This window comes from Equus przewalskii, chromosome 2 (assembly GCF_037783145.1).
Source record: "Equus przewalskii isolate Varuska chromosome 2, EquPr2, whole genome shotgun sequence".
In the NCBI taxonomy this organism is placed as follows: domain Eukaryota; kingdom Metazoa; phylum Chordata; class Mammalia; order Perissodactyla; family Equidae; genus Equus; species Equus przewalskii.
Genome location: NC_091832.1, coordinates 4,277,830 through 4,291,991, shown reverse-complemented (window position 1 = coordinate 4,291,991; position 14,162 = coordinate 4,277,830). Strand labels below are relative to the sequence as shown.

The window sequence follows — 14,162 nt, the reverse complement described above, 5'->3', positions numbered from 1 at the left end:
GACCAGATATGAGAGGTGATCAGAGAGTCATCAAAGTCAAGGCTGGTGCTCCAGGGAGCACAGAGGAGCGGGAGGAAGGCCCAGTTAGGCATGCGGATTGGAAGAGAGTTCAGGGAAGTGCTGGTATTCGAGTGGGTCTTCGTAGGGCGGTGGAGTTTGACAGTAGAGGGAAGAGAAGGGCATTCGACTCCAGAGGAGGATGCGATGTGGCAAAGATGAAGAGCTGGGAAGAGCCAGCTCATGTTTGAACAAGGACAGGGCCTTCACTTTGGCTGGAGAGGAAACATGAGGGCACACAGTGGTGGGTAGAGGGGAAAGGGGGTGGGAGCAGACAACGGATTTTATGCTGTAAGCTGTAGTGAGTTTTAGAGGATCTTAAGCATGGGTGAGACACAACTTCTGCTGTGCTTGAAGGATGCTTATGTGGTCACTGGGTGTGAGAGAGCCCCAAAGTCACATGGGAATACAAGGGCAGGACAGACCCAAAAAGTTTCAGGAATCCCCCTCCCCTAAATCCTTCAAAATGCTCTAGCTGGGAAGTCCCGGGACCTTTCGTTCTCTAATTACAGAGTCGTCCCTCTGGCTAAATGAAATCCTCTGCAGCACTCCCCTGTCTAAGCATCTTCTGTTTGATGACGTGATGTGGCGCATCTCATTGTCAGTCAGCCACATCTTAATGTAAATGAGCTCATGGGCAGTTTTCTTCTCAGACCAGTTCCTGTTAGAGGGGCCCTCAGAATTGATTTACTATCGTCCCTATCCTTGTTTTACGGATGAGGCTAGTGCGAGTCAGAGGGCAGAAGTGGCGGCAGGGCCCGCCCTTAGACCAAGATCCTGTCACTGAGAACAGAGTCTGTGCGGAGGAGGTGGGGAGGGTTTACGGCAGGGAGCAGGGGCAAAGGAAGGGTACTGCCCGGGAGACGGGCAGCGGGGTGGGCGCTGCAGGAAGCTGTTGGAGGTCAAGCACAGGGAGAAAATCCTGTGGTTGAGAAAGCGCTGGTCCCCAAGAGCGGAGGCCTGTGTTCTCTGGTGCTGTCACGAACTTTCCTTGCAACCAAAAGCAAGTCATCTCCCCTCTCTGGGCCCACTTCCACATGTGTAGATTGTGGGCGATGACAATTTTCACCTCCTAGACTTATTGTGAGGATAAAAGACAATTATGGATGTGGAAGTTTCCTTCTAACTGAAAAGAACCGTACACGTATGTGGTGGCTATGAATACCATTAATAGGGCAGGCTGGGGTTGTTATGATGAGTAGATAAGTCATTCCACTTGACATGCTTACCCAGGCACAAAGTCAGTACTCCACAAAAATTAGCTGCTATTTCTTTTTCCCCACTATTTGGTCAAGAGCCAATTCTATGCAGAGATAATTCTTGACCGTGTTTAGGCTGAAACCCTTTTCCTCAAGAACTCTGGACCCAGAGCTGCTGTTCGGAGGCCGTGCTGTCCCGCCTGAGCTTCCACTCCCTGCGCCAGCTTTTGCTGGGATCCAGGGGGCTCCATGGAGGGGCCTGCTCTGCTCCTCCTCTGTGAGGTGGGCACTGCTATTACCTCTGTTTTACAAAACAGCTCGGAGAAGAAAAGTGCTCGTCCAAGGTCACAGAGCTGGCTGCAGCGACAGCCAAGAGCTGTTTGCAGTGGAAGTCACAGGTTTAATGCTCGAATCTCAGGAGTGTGGAGATGAGTGGAGTGTGTAAGGCCTAGCAGAGCGCTGGCGTGGGCAGCGGCTCAGTGGACAGTGGTCTGTGGACTGGTCTGGGTCTGGGTCGGCTCGGGTGTGGGGAGCTGCTGCTTGAAAGCTTCCTGCTCCATGCCCTGCTTTGGCCCGCCCTCGCCAGAGGCTCCACCTCACACCCTTCAGCAGCACCTGATCCCCCCCCTGCACCGCGGGCCAGCTTGCTCTGTTTGTGGGCCTGGCTTGGGCTGCCTGGTAACCCCCTCCTCTGTGGCCTCGCCCTCTGGGAGAGAAGCTCCAGGTGCCTGGGCTGCTGCCTGCTAGCCCCCTGGCTGTGTGCAAGGGGTGCCTTTCTGAGAGTTCTTTGGCATGTTTTCTGGCCCCCAACATTTTTAAAGCAAATTTCTCTATCAGTTGGCTCTTCCTCCTGCGTTTATTTATTCCTTCAACGAACTCGTTGAACATGCACAATGATAGCACTGACGCCAACATCTATTGAGTGCTCATTACATTCGAGGAGCCATGATGAGCCCAAGAGAAGGGAGACTGATAAAAAGGATCATCGAACTCCTACCTCTGGACAAGGCGCCGGGCTGGGCCCCCTGCAGGGTAAGCCTTCGGCCCGTTGAGCAGCCCTGTGAGGGCAGGGCTGCCATTACCGGCTTTGTACAGACCAGGGCGCTGGGGCCCGGAGAGAGCTTAAGGAACTCCCCTGGGGACACACGAGTGATAAACGCTGGCACCAGATTCAGACGTTTTGGCTCCCAAACCAGGCCCTTAACCCCACTACACCGACCACCTTCTCAGGGCTCATGTTTCTTAAGAGACGGATGTTTTAACATTTAGCTGTGGAAAGAAAAGTCATCTTTGGAATCATTTAGATTTCGATTCAGTTCCAGGTCCACCATTTATTAGTTGTGTGAACTTGGATGAATTAATGAAAAAAAAAAAAAGCTTCAACTTTGGGGCACTGTAACTAAGGCCCTTCCACGGCTGTGTGTCTTACAGCAGCTCAGATTTTCCTTTCTGATAATTCAGTAAGAGAGGCGTTATTATTATTTCCATTTTACAGAAGAAGGAAGTGAAGCTCAGAGAGGTTCAGTAACTTTTTATAAGCATATCAGTCAGTCTCCTGTAAGAAGATAGAAACCATAAAGTAATTTGAATAGAGAAAGTTTAATATAAAGAATTGTAAACTAGTTATAGGGAATTTTAACTATTAAGGGGTAAAGATAACACTAAAGTATGCAGGAATAGAGGATTTAAGGAGCATTCTCTGCCCATAGGGTTGAGGCAGGGTGCCTTTGAAATAATAAAAAAAATATATAGTCATGCACCACGTAATGATGTTTCAGTCGATGCCAGACTGCGTATATGTCCGTGGTCCTGTAAGATGAGTACCATACAGCCTAGGGGTGTAGTAGGCTATCCCATGTAGGTTTGTGTAAGTACACTCTGTGATGTTCATACAACGACAGAATCACCTGATGATGCATTTCTTAGAATGCGTCCCAGTCATTAAGCAACACATAACTGTATACTGTTCTCTGACCCCAAATCCTGATACAGAGCTCCGAAAGCCTGTAATTTCCTGTGTGACAGGAGTGCCTTACACAGAGCTCCTAAAGCCCTTGGAATTTCCTGAGTGATGGGAGTATCTTTGTTTTAATGATGTGACTCTCGGTGGGCTTCTGCATGGGGCTGGTCATCAGAAAGATCAAGCATAATTAGAAACTTGGAACTTTCAGCCCCACCCCCAATCCTCCGGGGATGGAAGGGGTTTTGGAGATTGAGTTAATAATCGATCATGCCTGCATGATGAACCTGCATTAAAAATCCCTAAACTATGGGGTTTGGGAACTTCCAGGTTGGTGAACACATTGACGTGTCATGAGGGTGGCAGAGCCCAGTTCCATGGGGACAGGAGCTCCCGTGCTCAGAACCCTTCCAGATCTCACCCTATGGACCTCTTCATCTGGCTGTTCATCTGTATCCTTTATAATAAACCAGTCAATGTAAGTGGGTCCCTGCGTTCTGTGAGCCATTACAGCACATTATTGAGCCTGAGGAAGGGGTTGTGGGAACCCCCAATTTATAGCTGGTTGGTCAGAAGTATAGATGACAACCTGAAACTTATGACTGGCCTCTGATGTCACAAGACTTTGTGGGACTGAGCCCTTAACCTGTGGGTTTTTGCTAACTCCAGGCAGTTAGTGTCAGAATTGAATTGTAGGATACCCACTTGGCGTCCAGAGTTGAAGAACTGGTTGGTGTGGGAAACCCTCCCCCCACATTTGATGTCAGAGCGTTGTGAATAGAGAAAAGGAAGGGCCTTTTCTTTTAGCATGCAAGGAAGGAGCAGATTTGGAAGAGGAGCCCCGTCCCCAAGGCTGAGACTCAGACCTCGTTGGAGAGGGTGTGGCTGTAATCTGCTGGATGGTGGAGAGGTTTCCTGAGGGCCCCAAATGGAAAACCAGCCCCTGGGGTGCCAAGAAAACTCTCTAGTGATCTGTCTTCTGGGGTGTGACTAAGACCCCCTGGGGAGCTGCTCCTGTATGTGCTGCTGACATTTGCTGGGGAGCTGCCTTCTGGGGTGCCAGTGGAACTTGCTGTGGTGCGAGCACCATTGGGATTTGGTGTTCCCAATAGTGACATGCTGGTCGCTATTTAATACAGGAGCAAGAAAGAAAGCATGTGGAACCAGGAGGAAAAGACCTTTCCTCCTGTAGTGCCCTCTACTGACAAAGCTTAACATTCTGCCAGCAGGCATAGGAGAAACATTCACAGGGTCCAGCTCCAGCATCCCAAAGCCAGGCAGTGAGGGTGAGCACGGAACTGAGAAGCAGGAAATTGATAACTAGCACAGTGAGTACTATAGCCTATCCTAGTTTATCTACTATAACACCCACCTTTCTTGACCCTCAGTTTTTCCATCTCTAAACTGGCCACAGCAATGCTTGCCTCACAGGGGTGCTGCGTGTATAAAATAAGACAAAGTACGGATGGGTCTGGACATTACAGAGGTTCAGTGAGGGTTAGTTGCTTACTAGCCTGTTTTCTTCTAGCACTGCAGGGTCTTCACACTGTAAGAGACTTAAGGCATCATGAAGGCCTGTTTTCTGATTTCCAGATAAAACTGACGTACAATGAAAACGATTTATCTCAGGTTTCAACACCTGTCAATAGCAGAAAAGTAATTAGTTCCTGGGCCTCATGAACCCTGTGTTATTTCTCTTCTTACTCAACTCTGCCAACTCACATTTGATATTTTAATTTAGGGCTAAAGTGGGGTGAGGTAGTTCCATCTGAAATTATTTAACATTGGCTGGCCTTGTACTCAGTTGCACAATCAGAGAATTTTCTTTTGTTTACAAGGAGAAGGGTTATTTTGACCAACTCAAGTTTTTCCTTAAAGATCAAGTTAGTGCTTTTATTTCATTACTGAATTGGCATCGTGTCACTAGTCAAGCTCATTAATAACGTTAACCTCCTGACACAGAGAAGGCAAAGAACGAATGTTCCAGTGCCGTAAGACGTCCTCTTGGACTTCTCATTTCCATCCACAGTCCTCCTGTCGCTGCTCGGGATCTGGTAGCAATATTCCAGCCTGCGTCATCTGGGTAGGCTGCAGGCTCTTTCAGCAGTTTCCGTTTGTGGGTCTCTCTTCTCTACATGTTCTGTTTGGGGGATCACATCTGTAAGCATGGTTCAGCTGTGTCCTCCAAACGACGAAGTCCCAAACCCTGGTCTCCAGGCCATAGCTCTCTGACTGCCTTCGAAGTTCTCTGTCTAATGCCTTCTGGGCACATCCCCATGCGAGCCTCCAGGCACCTCTGTCTGTCCCTCCTGTGGTGAACTCATCATCTCCTTCCGGATCTGCAGCCCCTGCTGCCTGGTCCCCTGGACTGCTGCCTCTGTCACCACACACTCAGGGCAGAACACCTGCTGTCACTTCCCGGGGCTGTCAGAGTTTTTATTCCAACTCCGTGATGTGGACAACAGGCCCTGACCGAGCCGGTCCCTGCTGACCCCCTCACTCCTCTTGTCCCACTCTTCCTTTACTCATTTCTTCACATCTTCCAGTGCATCAGAGCATTTCCTGCCCCAGGGCCTTTGTCCAAGCTGTCTCCTCTGTCTGATGTCCTCATGCCCACATCCTCAGAGCCCATGATCCAGCAGGGGCTGGATTAAGTGCAGGGTTGGCTATTGTTTGTCTGACCATCTGAGAGAGGTCATCATGTTTGAAATTAGTCACTTAAAACAAGGAGTATGCTTTCACAGTGGGTAGTAAAAATGGGCAAAGATTTGGTTGGAAATTATTTTGAAAATCGACAAAAATTATCATGTTTTTGTCATATTTAACAAAATTTAGATTGCATCGCAATTACGTGTGAGTGGCTTACAGTGAAGCAGAATGAACTAAATGTTAGTTCTTTGGCCTAGTTTTCCTGACAACATTGTACGCTAGCACCAAGTACAGTCTTAACCTTTGACTTTTGCAGCATGATTAACAGCGGGGTAATTCGTGTAAATTAGTAGAAGTCTCACTAATTTTCCCCTGAGCTTTGTGTATATTAGGAACGCTCTCCTTCAAAGCACTGGTCGTGTATTATCTTTTTGGATTTTCTTGTCTTCGATGGCTGACCGGTCCACCTGCCCGGTTATCCTTTATCACTGACTTCGCTGGTGACCCGTGCAGCTCTAGCATGACTTTCGTTGACTTCCTGACATGTGGCGTCTTTCAGAAATTGCAGCGTTACTCTTAGGCCATTTGCACTGTGTAGTCCTGGTGTGACTAGAGTGGCGCATCTGACCACGGAGGAGAGGCCTGTTGCCATCCCATCCGCCTCTTTACGGGTCATAATCTTTAGTGTGAAACAGTGTGTGTAGGGGGTGAGTGAGGGAGTGGGGGTCGTCTTGGAATGAGAGATACTTTTGTAGGTGGTGAGTACATTAGTGAATGTTTTCACGTTCAGTCCTTGCTTCCCTCCCTGACTTCACAGCTGGGGGTTCTGGTAGTGGCTTCTCAGGCACTGAAGACGTCCTGTGCAAGTCTGTTTCTCAGAGCTTGCTCCTCCCCTGTATTTACTGCCCCTCACTCCTCACACCAGAACCCAGGGGGCCCTTATGGACCCCCCTTTATCTCCTGAATCTAATAAATTTCCCTTGTGCTAATGGTTGCATGTTCACAAGGGAGCCCTGGCCTCCTGGCGGGGTCCACACCATCCTATCTGGGACACGGTCTTGTGGGACAATGGACACGTCCTCTTGTTTGTTCCTTTGCATCTTCCAGGCCACACTTTGTGCAAAACTGTAGAGCGTTGGAGCCGGGTTTATGCTCCACCCAATATTCATTAAGGGTCTGCCGCGTGCCAGGAGGTTTTTCATCTGTTCTCTCATTGGATCTTTACAGCCTTCCTGTGAGGTGGCTGTTTTTTCACCCCCATTTTAGAGATGGGACTCAGAGGAAGTCAGTCACTTGTTTCAGGTCTCACAGCTGAAGAGCGGAGCTTCAGTAAGGACTGTTGTGTCTTGCTTTAGCTCCAGGCTCTCCCTCAATTTACAAATGATGAAACCGAGGCCCAGAGATGGGAAAGGACTCACCTAGGACACATCAGCAGCTTAGTGGTAGGAGCCAAACTTGACCCCAGCCCTCCAATTCCCTGGCCATCTTCTTAGACTCTACTTTTCTGCTCAGACTTGTCATTGTCCCCCTATAGTTTTAGGAAAAGAAAACAAATTTCATATGAAATTATTTAAAAACTTCCAGACTCTTCCTTAGTTGCACAACCAAACGTTCCATTTTATTTACAAGTGTATTTTTAAGCCTTTGTAGATTTCCAGTGATATATTTATTTCCTTACTGAATCAGCAACATGCAAGATCTAAAAATTTATCAGATCCATCAAACTTTCAACACTCTTTGACACAGGGACTATATTCTACTGAGATTTCACTGTCCTAAGACAGCCACAAACATTGATATATGATCAAAGAGAAGTATCTGTCCAGAAGCCAGGTTCTCTGACTCCAAACCCAATGCGCCCGCCCAGACTCAGATTCTTTATTGAAGAAAGTGATGTGTTTTACTGATTAACATCATAGCTCTAATTAGAGAGGACTCTATGTGTCTGGCACTTTTACCTTTGCTTTGCATGTATTAACGCATCTAATCTTTAGAACAATCCCACAAGGGAGGTATTATCATTACTATTTTACAAACAGGGGCATTCACCTGGGGATATGTTGATAATATTAAACATTCACTAGTATATTTTCTGTCACATATTTTCTGGTTTTCATAAAGGTTTATTTTCTACTTCTAACCCTGGAATCGTCTCCTCCTCATGTGGCCCCTTCATGTCCCAAGATGTTGTTATACTGTGGCTTGATAACGCGTGAGCCCTCGGTTAAGGTTCTTTGAGTACGAGTCACAGAGCACCCGACACAAGGGCTGAAGAAGCAGGCAGTCCCAGGCTGGCTCGATGGCTCAAACCCCTCCCCACCCCAAACCCCAAAACCAAAATCGACCTCTTTCCACCCTCTGTTGTCTTTCCTCACAACACTGATTTTGGTCTTCAGGCTTGTTGCCTCAGGATTTAAGTAGGGCTGCGTTGGCTATTTTCAAAGGCAGAAAGCCAAGGGATAGCCGGGGACACTGGAGCAGCGTCTCTCCACGAGGCAAGAACGTCTTTCCCCAGGAGCCCTCCAGTACATTTCTCTGTGTGTATCATTGAGTTGGAAGTCACGTGGCCACTCCTAGTTGCAAGGAAGGCTGGGAAAACTGAACCTTTGCGTGTGTGTGTGTAGACGTCACTCTGGAAAAAAGTGGGAAGGAAATACCTATTGGATCGTCAAACAGTTTCTATCATACATGATAAACTGCTAGTGCATAAATATCTTTTAATGTGGTCTCCAGTGGGTAACTGAGACACTTCATTATTTAATTCTTACAACAACCTTGAGAGGTTGTTGAGTGACATGGTGAGAGCTCAAGAGCTAAACATGCTTACTTTGAGCTTTCTGTCATAATTCCATGACTTGACAATGCGTGGTGTATCAGGATGCTTTCCGCTATTTGGTCACGTGCCACATAATGACATTTCGGTCAATGATGGACCCACGACAGTGGTCCCATAAGATTACCATATAGCCTAGGTGTGTAGTAGGCTATCCCATCTAGGTTTGTGTAAATACACTCTATGATGTTTGCACAACAACAAAGTGGCCTAACGGCGCATTTCTCAGAACGTATCCCTGTTGTTAAGCGACATATGGCTGTATGTATAACAACCCCCTTGCCTGTGAGGTTTTTATATGTCTGATTACCACTTCTTGCCCTTGTCCTTGTCCTATAGTTTATTTTAGCTGAAGAGTATAGGTAGAAGATAGGGGCCACTGGGATGCACCCTCAGAACCCTGAGACTGAAATGAATAAGACTGTATTCATTTCATAAAACGAGATGAGCCACTTTAGAGACAGGCTTTGTCCCAGGCCCACAGAAGGAAGAGCAGGTGTGTAAAGAGGGTCTTAGGATTATCTTTGAGGGAGGGGTGGCTGGGGGACATCTCTGGGAACTTGGCCCTTCCTTCATGGGAAAATGCCCACACGTTTTTGGCCTTTCCTGGGAACCCTCACGGAGGGCGAGCTCTCTTCATGGGCTCATCCTGAGAAACTGCAAAGCAGATGTCTGCTTTGGGGAGGTAAATTCTTTCCCTTCTGCCTTATTTTCAAAGGTCAGCAGAGATGACTATAAGATCTTGCCGGCCTAATTTAGAGGCCAATCTGCTCGTAGGCCCCAGGGCTAGCATGCCCATTGCCGCCCCAACTGCTTCTCTGATGGGCAAAGATGTTCTTTTGGGGAGATCTGATGGGGTGGGGGCAGCGTCTCTTCTGCCCCTCTAGAGCTTGGCTCTCACGCTGCATGGCAGAGACAGCAAGATGGGCCCATTCTGGGAATAATCACCTCCTCACACCTGGAAGTGAACCCAGCAGCAAAAGTGCAGAACGATGCCTGACTGGGAGTCAGGGCTCTAGCGTTCGTTCATCTGGCAGGCGTGGAGCGCCTACCATGTGCCAAGTACCGAGCTAGTGGTCAGCCTGGAGGAGGAGTCAGCCTTCCCACCTCCACGTCTAGTGCCCTTGACTCCATTCCTATGCAAAGAAGAAAGGTGATTAACAGAGCATGTTCTGCATGTGGGGCCTTGTGGCACTGTTCTATTTTCCTGGTGAAGAAATGGAGGATCAAAAGGAGCAGGTCCATGTGCCAGCCACGCAGGCGGGAGGCGGCAAGTCAAGGCTCAAACCCAGGGTAGCCTGTCTCCAAGATTCACCCGCCTCCTACTTTACTCAATACCCTCAGCTCAGTAAACAGGGGCTGGCCTGCCCAATGCTCTGGGTAAGAAGCTGCAGGGTTTTCCTTTTCCCCAGGAAGGCGGGGGATCAAATGTTTGCTGCTTTTTTCAGGGGGCGGGGCTGTGGACGTGCACTTTCCCAGACCCCAGGTGATTCTGATGCCCAGCAAAGCTGAGGACCTTCCTGCGATACCCCACGGTGGTGGGAGAGGATACAAAGGAAAAGTACGAGTTGTTCTTCCTCAAGGTGGAGGCAAGGAAGGTGGCCCAGAGAGGACAGACTTGAAAAGGAAGGAGAAATCCTAGGCAGAAGGCCGTGGGGACATAGCCACTAGGCACAGCGGGCACAGGGCCTGGGCCCACAACACTTTAGGGGTCCAAGAAAATGTTTTAATTTCTTTCAAAAGTCAGAAGAAAAAAGCCCAAACATTTAAGGTCAGAGAACATGTTTTAATTTCTTTCTCACAACAGAAAAAATGAAATTTTTAGGGGACATGGAAATCTATTAAATTTTGCCTAAAATAGAAAAGAAACGTTGAAGTATTTAAAGTTATATCAATGGTAATATTTGATATTGATATCCTATGGCGGGAGGGGCCCAGGAAGCAGACGTGCGCTGGCCCTTATGGAGACGCGGCGGCTTTGGGCAGGTGGGCCGCATGAGGCCCAAAGCCCGGGAGTGGGCCAGGTGCTGTGGGAGGGCCCTGAGCGCCGGCCCAGGAGGTGGGGCCTCATCTTGAGCATGCGGAGTCACTATAGGGTTTACACGGGGAAAGATACAGTTAGATTTTCAGTGTTAAGAAAATCCCTTTTCTTAACATGTTCTCCTGGGCGTGGCTTTGGAGGGGCTGATGGGAGACTGGCATTCGGGAAATCCGAAGGAGCCGGCTATTGAGACAGAGCCCGTGGGAGGGGACAGAGTCAGGGGACAGAGGACGCAGAAGCACTAAGACTGGGTGAGGGCTCACTGGGCCTGGGAGGATCTCAACCAAATGACGAGTGTTTTGATTAATATCCCTCAGAATCAACAAAGCTCTTTGTTCGTGTTCTACTTCCCACAGATTGCTTAGCTTCTGCTATGGACCAACTGTTTATGCTCCCACCTGAAGAGCATGTGTTGAACCCTAATCCCCAGTGTGATGGTATTTGGAGGGGGGGGCCTTTGGGAGGTGATAAGGTCATGAAGGCAGGGCCCTCATGAATGGCATTAACGTCCTTATAAAACAGACCCCAGAGAGATCCTTGGTCCCTTCCACCATGTGAGGACTCAGTGAAAGGCCATCTAGGAACCAAGAAGTGGGTCCTCAAAATACATCAAATCTGCAGGTGCCTTGCTTTGGGACTTCCCTTTCTCTGGAACTGAGAGAAATAAATGTCTGTTGTTTCTAAGCCACTTGGCCTATGGTCTCTCTTCACAGCAGCCTGAGCAGACGCCCAGTGATCCCTTCGTTGTGCGGGCCGAGTTGAGGTTGGCCTCTTGCTCTACCCCGTTACCACCTTTAGGGTCCCGGACCACTCTTGTGCCTGCTGCCAACTTTACTGTATTGGTTAGGATACTGCTTTCTCCTGTGACAACAAAACCCCCTGAACTTCAGAGGCTCAAGGTAGTAGATTTCTTTCTGCCCCACCTAATAGTTCAATGTGGGCGTGCCTAGTTGGTGGGCAGCTTTCCACCAGGTGGGGAACCTGGGCTGAGTCCTCTTCCATCTGGTGGATTAGCTAACATCTGGGACCGTGGAGTCCTCTGCATGGAGTCAGAAGACAGGCAAAGGAGACAGTGGAGAAGACACACCCGATTCTTTCCTGCCTCTGCCTGGCGGTGACAGGTACCACTAGTGCTGACCTTCCACCATGGACACTAGCCCCCTACACCCACCTGGATGTCAGAGGACAGCAACATGGTCTCTGGTTAGGCAGCTGCTTCCCGTGGCAAGTCCACACTGTGGAGGGACAAGCACAAATCTTGGTAGAGAGGAGCCATCTGTGCCACCTCAGCCCAGGGCTATTTCCAGACCGAGTGGTGAGCACATCGGAGCTACATACCAAGTATCCGTTAAGGAGTTCAGGGTTGATTAGCCACGTCACATTATGAAATATGATAAAAGAGGTACAAAACACGTGAAAAAAACCTCTCCATGTTAGATTGAACCCTATGGAAATGCTGTCTTGTAGCTAAAAAGTAGTCGAATGTTGGCGATTTCACATGATTCAATCTAATATATCGAGGGAGCTCTTCCAAACAGCTTTTCTTAGAACTCTAGCTCATAACTCTGGGAAAATACTGTGTACTCTATATTCTACTGGGAGAGTCAAATATGCTTTAGCCAGTTAAAAGCTTTGAAAAATCCTGTATTTAAGAAAATCCTGCATTGTTTAGTTTCTGTAATCAGTGATTTCCTAAGTAACTCTTGTTTAATCAGTGATTTCCAGGCTAATCTGTGCATAGAATTCATTTCTCCCAAATGCCTGTTAAGCTCTCATAGCATTCATCTTTACCTTTTGCACTTTGGGAAACTTTGCATGGAACACACAAGGGAATCCGTTTATATAGCAGAAAAGAGGTTTTTCTCTACGAAAATCCATACTGAGCACATTGGTGGAAAGGATAAACGTTTGTTGAGTGAATGAATGACTTTGCACTATTCTCATTTCTCTGAACCTTAAGTGTTTCATCTGCAAAATCAAAAAAGAAGACCCATTTAAAGAGCATGAGAAGGCATCACACACGTGCTCGCTTCTTCCGTCCATCAGCATCCCTGAGACTGAAGGAGGCAGCCACTTGCCACGTAGAGGACGTCCTGTTTCAGCAGCCACATGTGGGATTGCTTTGGTCCTGACATGCAAACATGTTTAAGCACAGCTTCTTGAGAACTCACACGGATATTTGGGTCTGGCAGAGTTATTTTTATGTGTTCAAGAGAGAAGAAAATATAAAGCAACATCCTTGTGTTGACACGAAATGGCTGCCCCGTGATTCTGGGCTGGAGGTGGGGGTTGAATAAGCGAGCTGAAACGTCCACATGGAATCACTTTTCCATGGTCTAATCTGGGAAGCGGAATGCTCCGAGCTTGGAATGGAGCTGTGGCTCTGGTTAGAGGGTTGATTCACTGGGGCCAGCGCGGCCTTGGCAAGGCCATGGATGCATCTGTCCTCCCCTCCCATGACCTCCTTCTGGCTGCCTCAGCTCCAGGCCTGGCAGAGCCCCCAGAACGGATCTTTCTCCTGGCCCCCAGCAAGGCTCTGAGCCGACTTCCAAACATGTGTGACTGATTTGGTCATCTGAGCTTGAGGCCCCTCTGTGCGGGGGACCTGGCTGGGATGGGTCTCTCTCTACCCTGCACACTTGTCACGGCTTCCAGCTGAGTCCACGTACCTGGTCTTCCTGCAGGGCCCCCACCCCAGGGCTCTTTCCAACACTAAGAAGAAGCAGGGGGAGGTCCTAATTTGAGACTGAATGCTGTGCCTGTTTTCCAGGTTGCCGTGCGGCTGGTGCCTCACACAGGTCTCCTGCTGGCAGCTGAGTATGGTCTCCAGGGGCAGAAAGACCAGGTTGGAATCTTGGATTGGCCACTAGTGAGCCGTGGAAGCTTGGACACATATTCTACTCTTTTTGAACCTCAGTTTCTTCATCTGTATAATGGGGATAATTATTGGTGTTTCTCCTGTCATTCAACCACCTCACTCTCCTTGAGGGCATTGTTCTGCATGCCACTCACTGGAGACACAAAGATGAACTACAAGTGCTCCCTGCCTCAAACAGGTGACATTATCTAGATAGAAAAGAATGGCTAGGCATCTAGAACCTGGCGAAGTGGAAATAATTGGGGCTTTAAGTTCAGACACATGGGGGCCTCAATTCCAGCTCTGTTATTGTTGCTGTGTGATCTCGGGCGAGCTGTGCTTTCCGGTCCTCAGCTCCCTCAGCGGCACAGTGAGGAGGTTTCTAGATGATCTCTCCCCCTTACGTCCTATGATTGTATACAGATACCAGCCTCGAAATCAAAAGGAGAAATAAATCAGTTGGTCACTTGGTGTCATGTAATTAAGCCAAATGGGCGCTGCGGAACTTATAACTCTGTCCTGGACCTTCCAGATTGCAGGCGTTTTGAGGAGTCCTGTGGATTCCT

General features: G+C 48.5%; 1 long non-coding RNA gene across 3 annotated transcripts in view; it reads left to right on the top strand.

Moving 5' to 3' along the window:
- LOC139079086 (uncharacterized) overlaps positions 1-14,162 on the top strand; it is a 59,698-nt gene that overhangs the window by 37,895 nt on the left and 7,641 nt on the right. Inside the window, exon 4 of one of the 3 annotated variants that reach the window (XR_011532391.1) lies at positions 13,510-14,062. The exons of the other annotated variants lie outside the window; for them this stretch is intronic. This is a non-coding gene — a long non-coding RNA (uncharacterized lncRNA). Of the gene's footprint in view, positions 1-13,509; positions 14,063-14,162 lie in introns of those variants that run through there. 3 annotated transcript variants of the gene reach the window in all.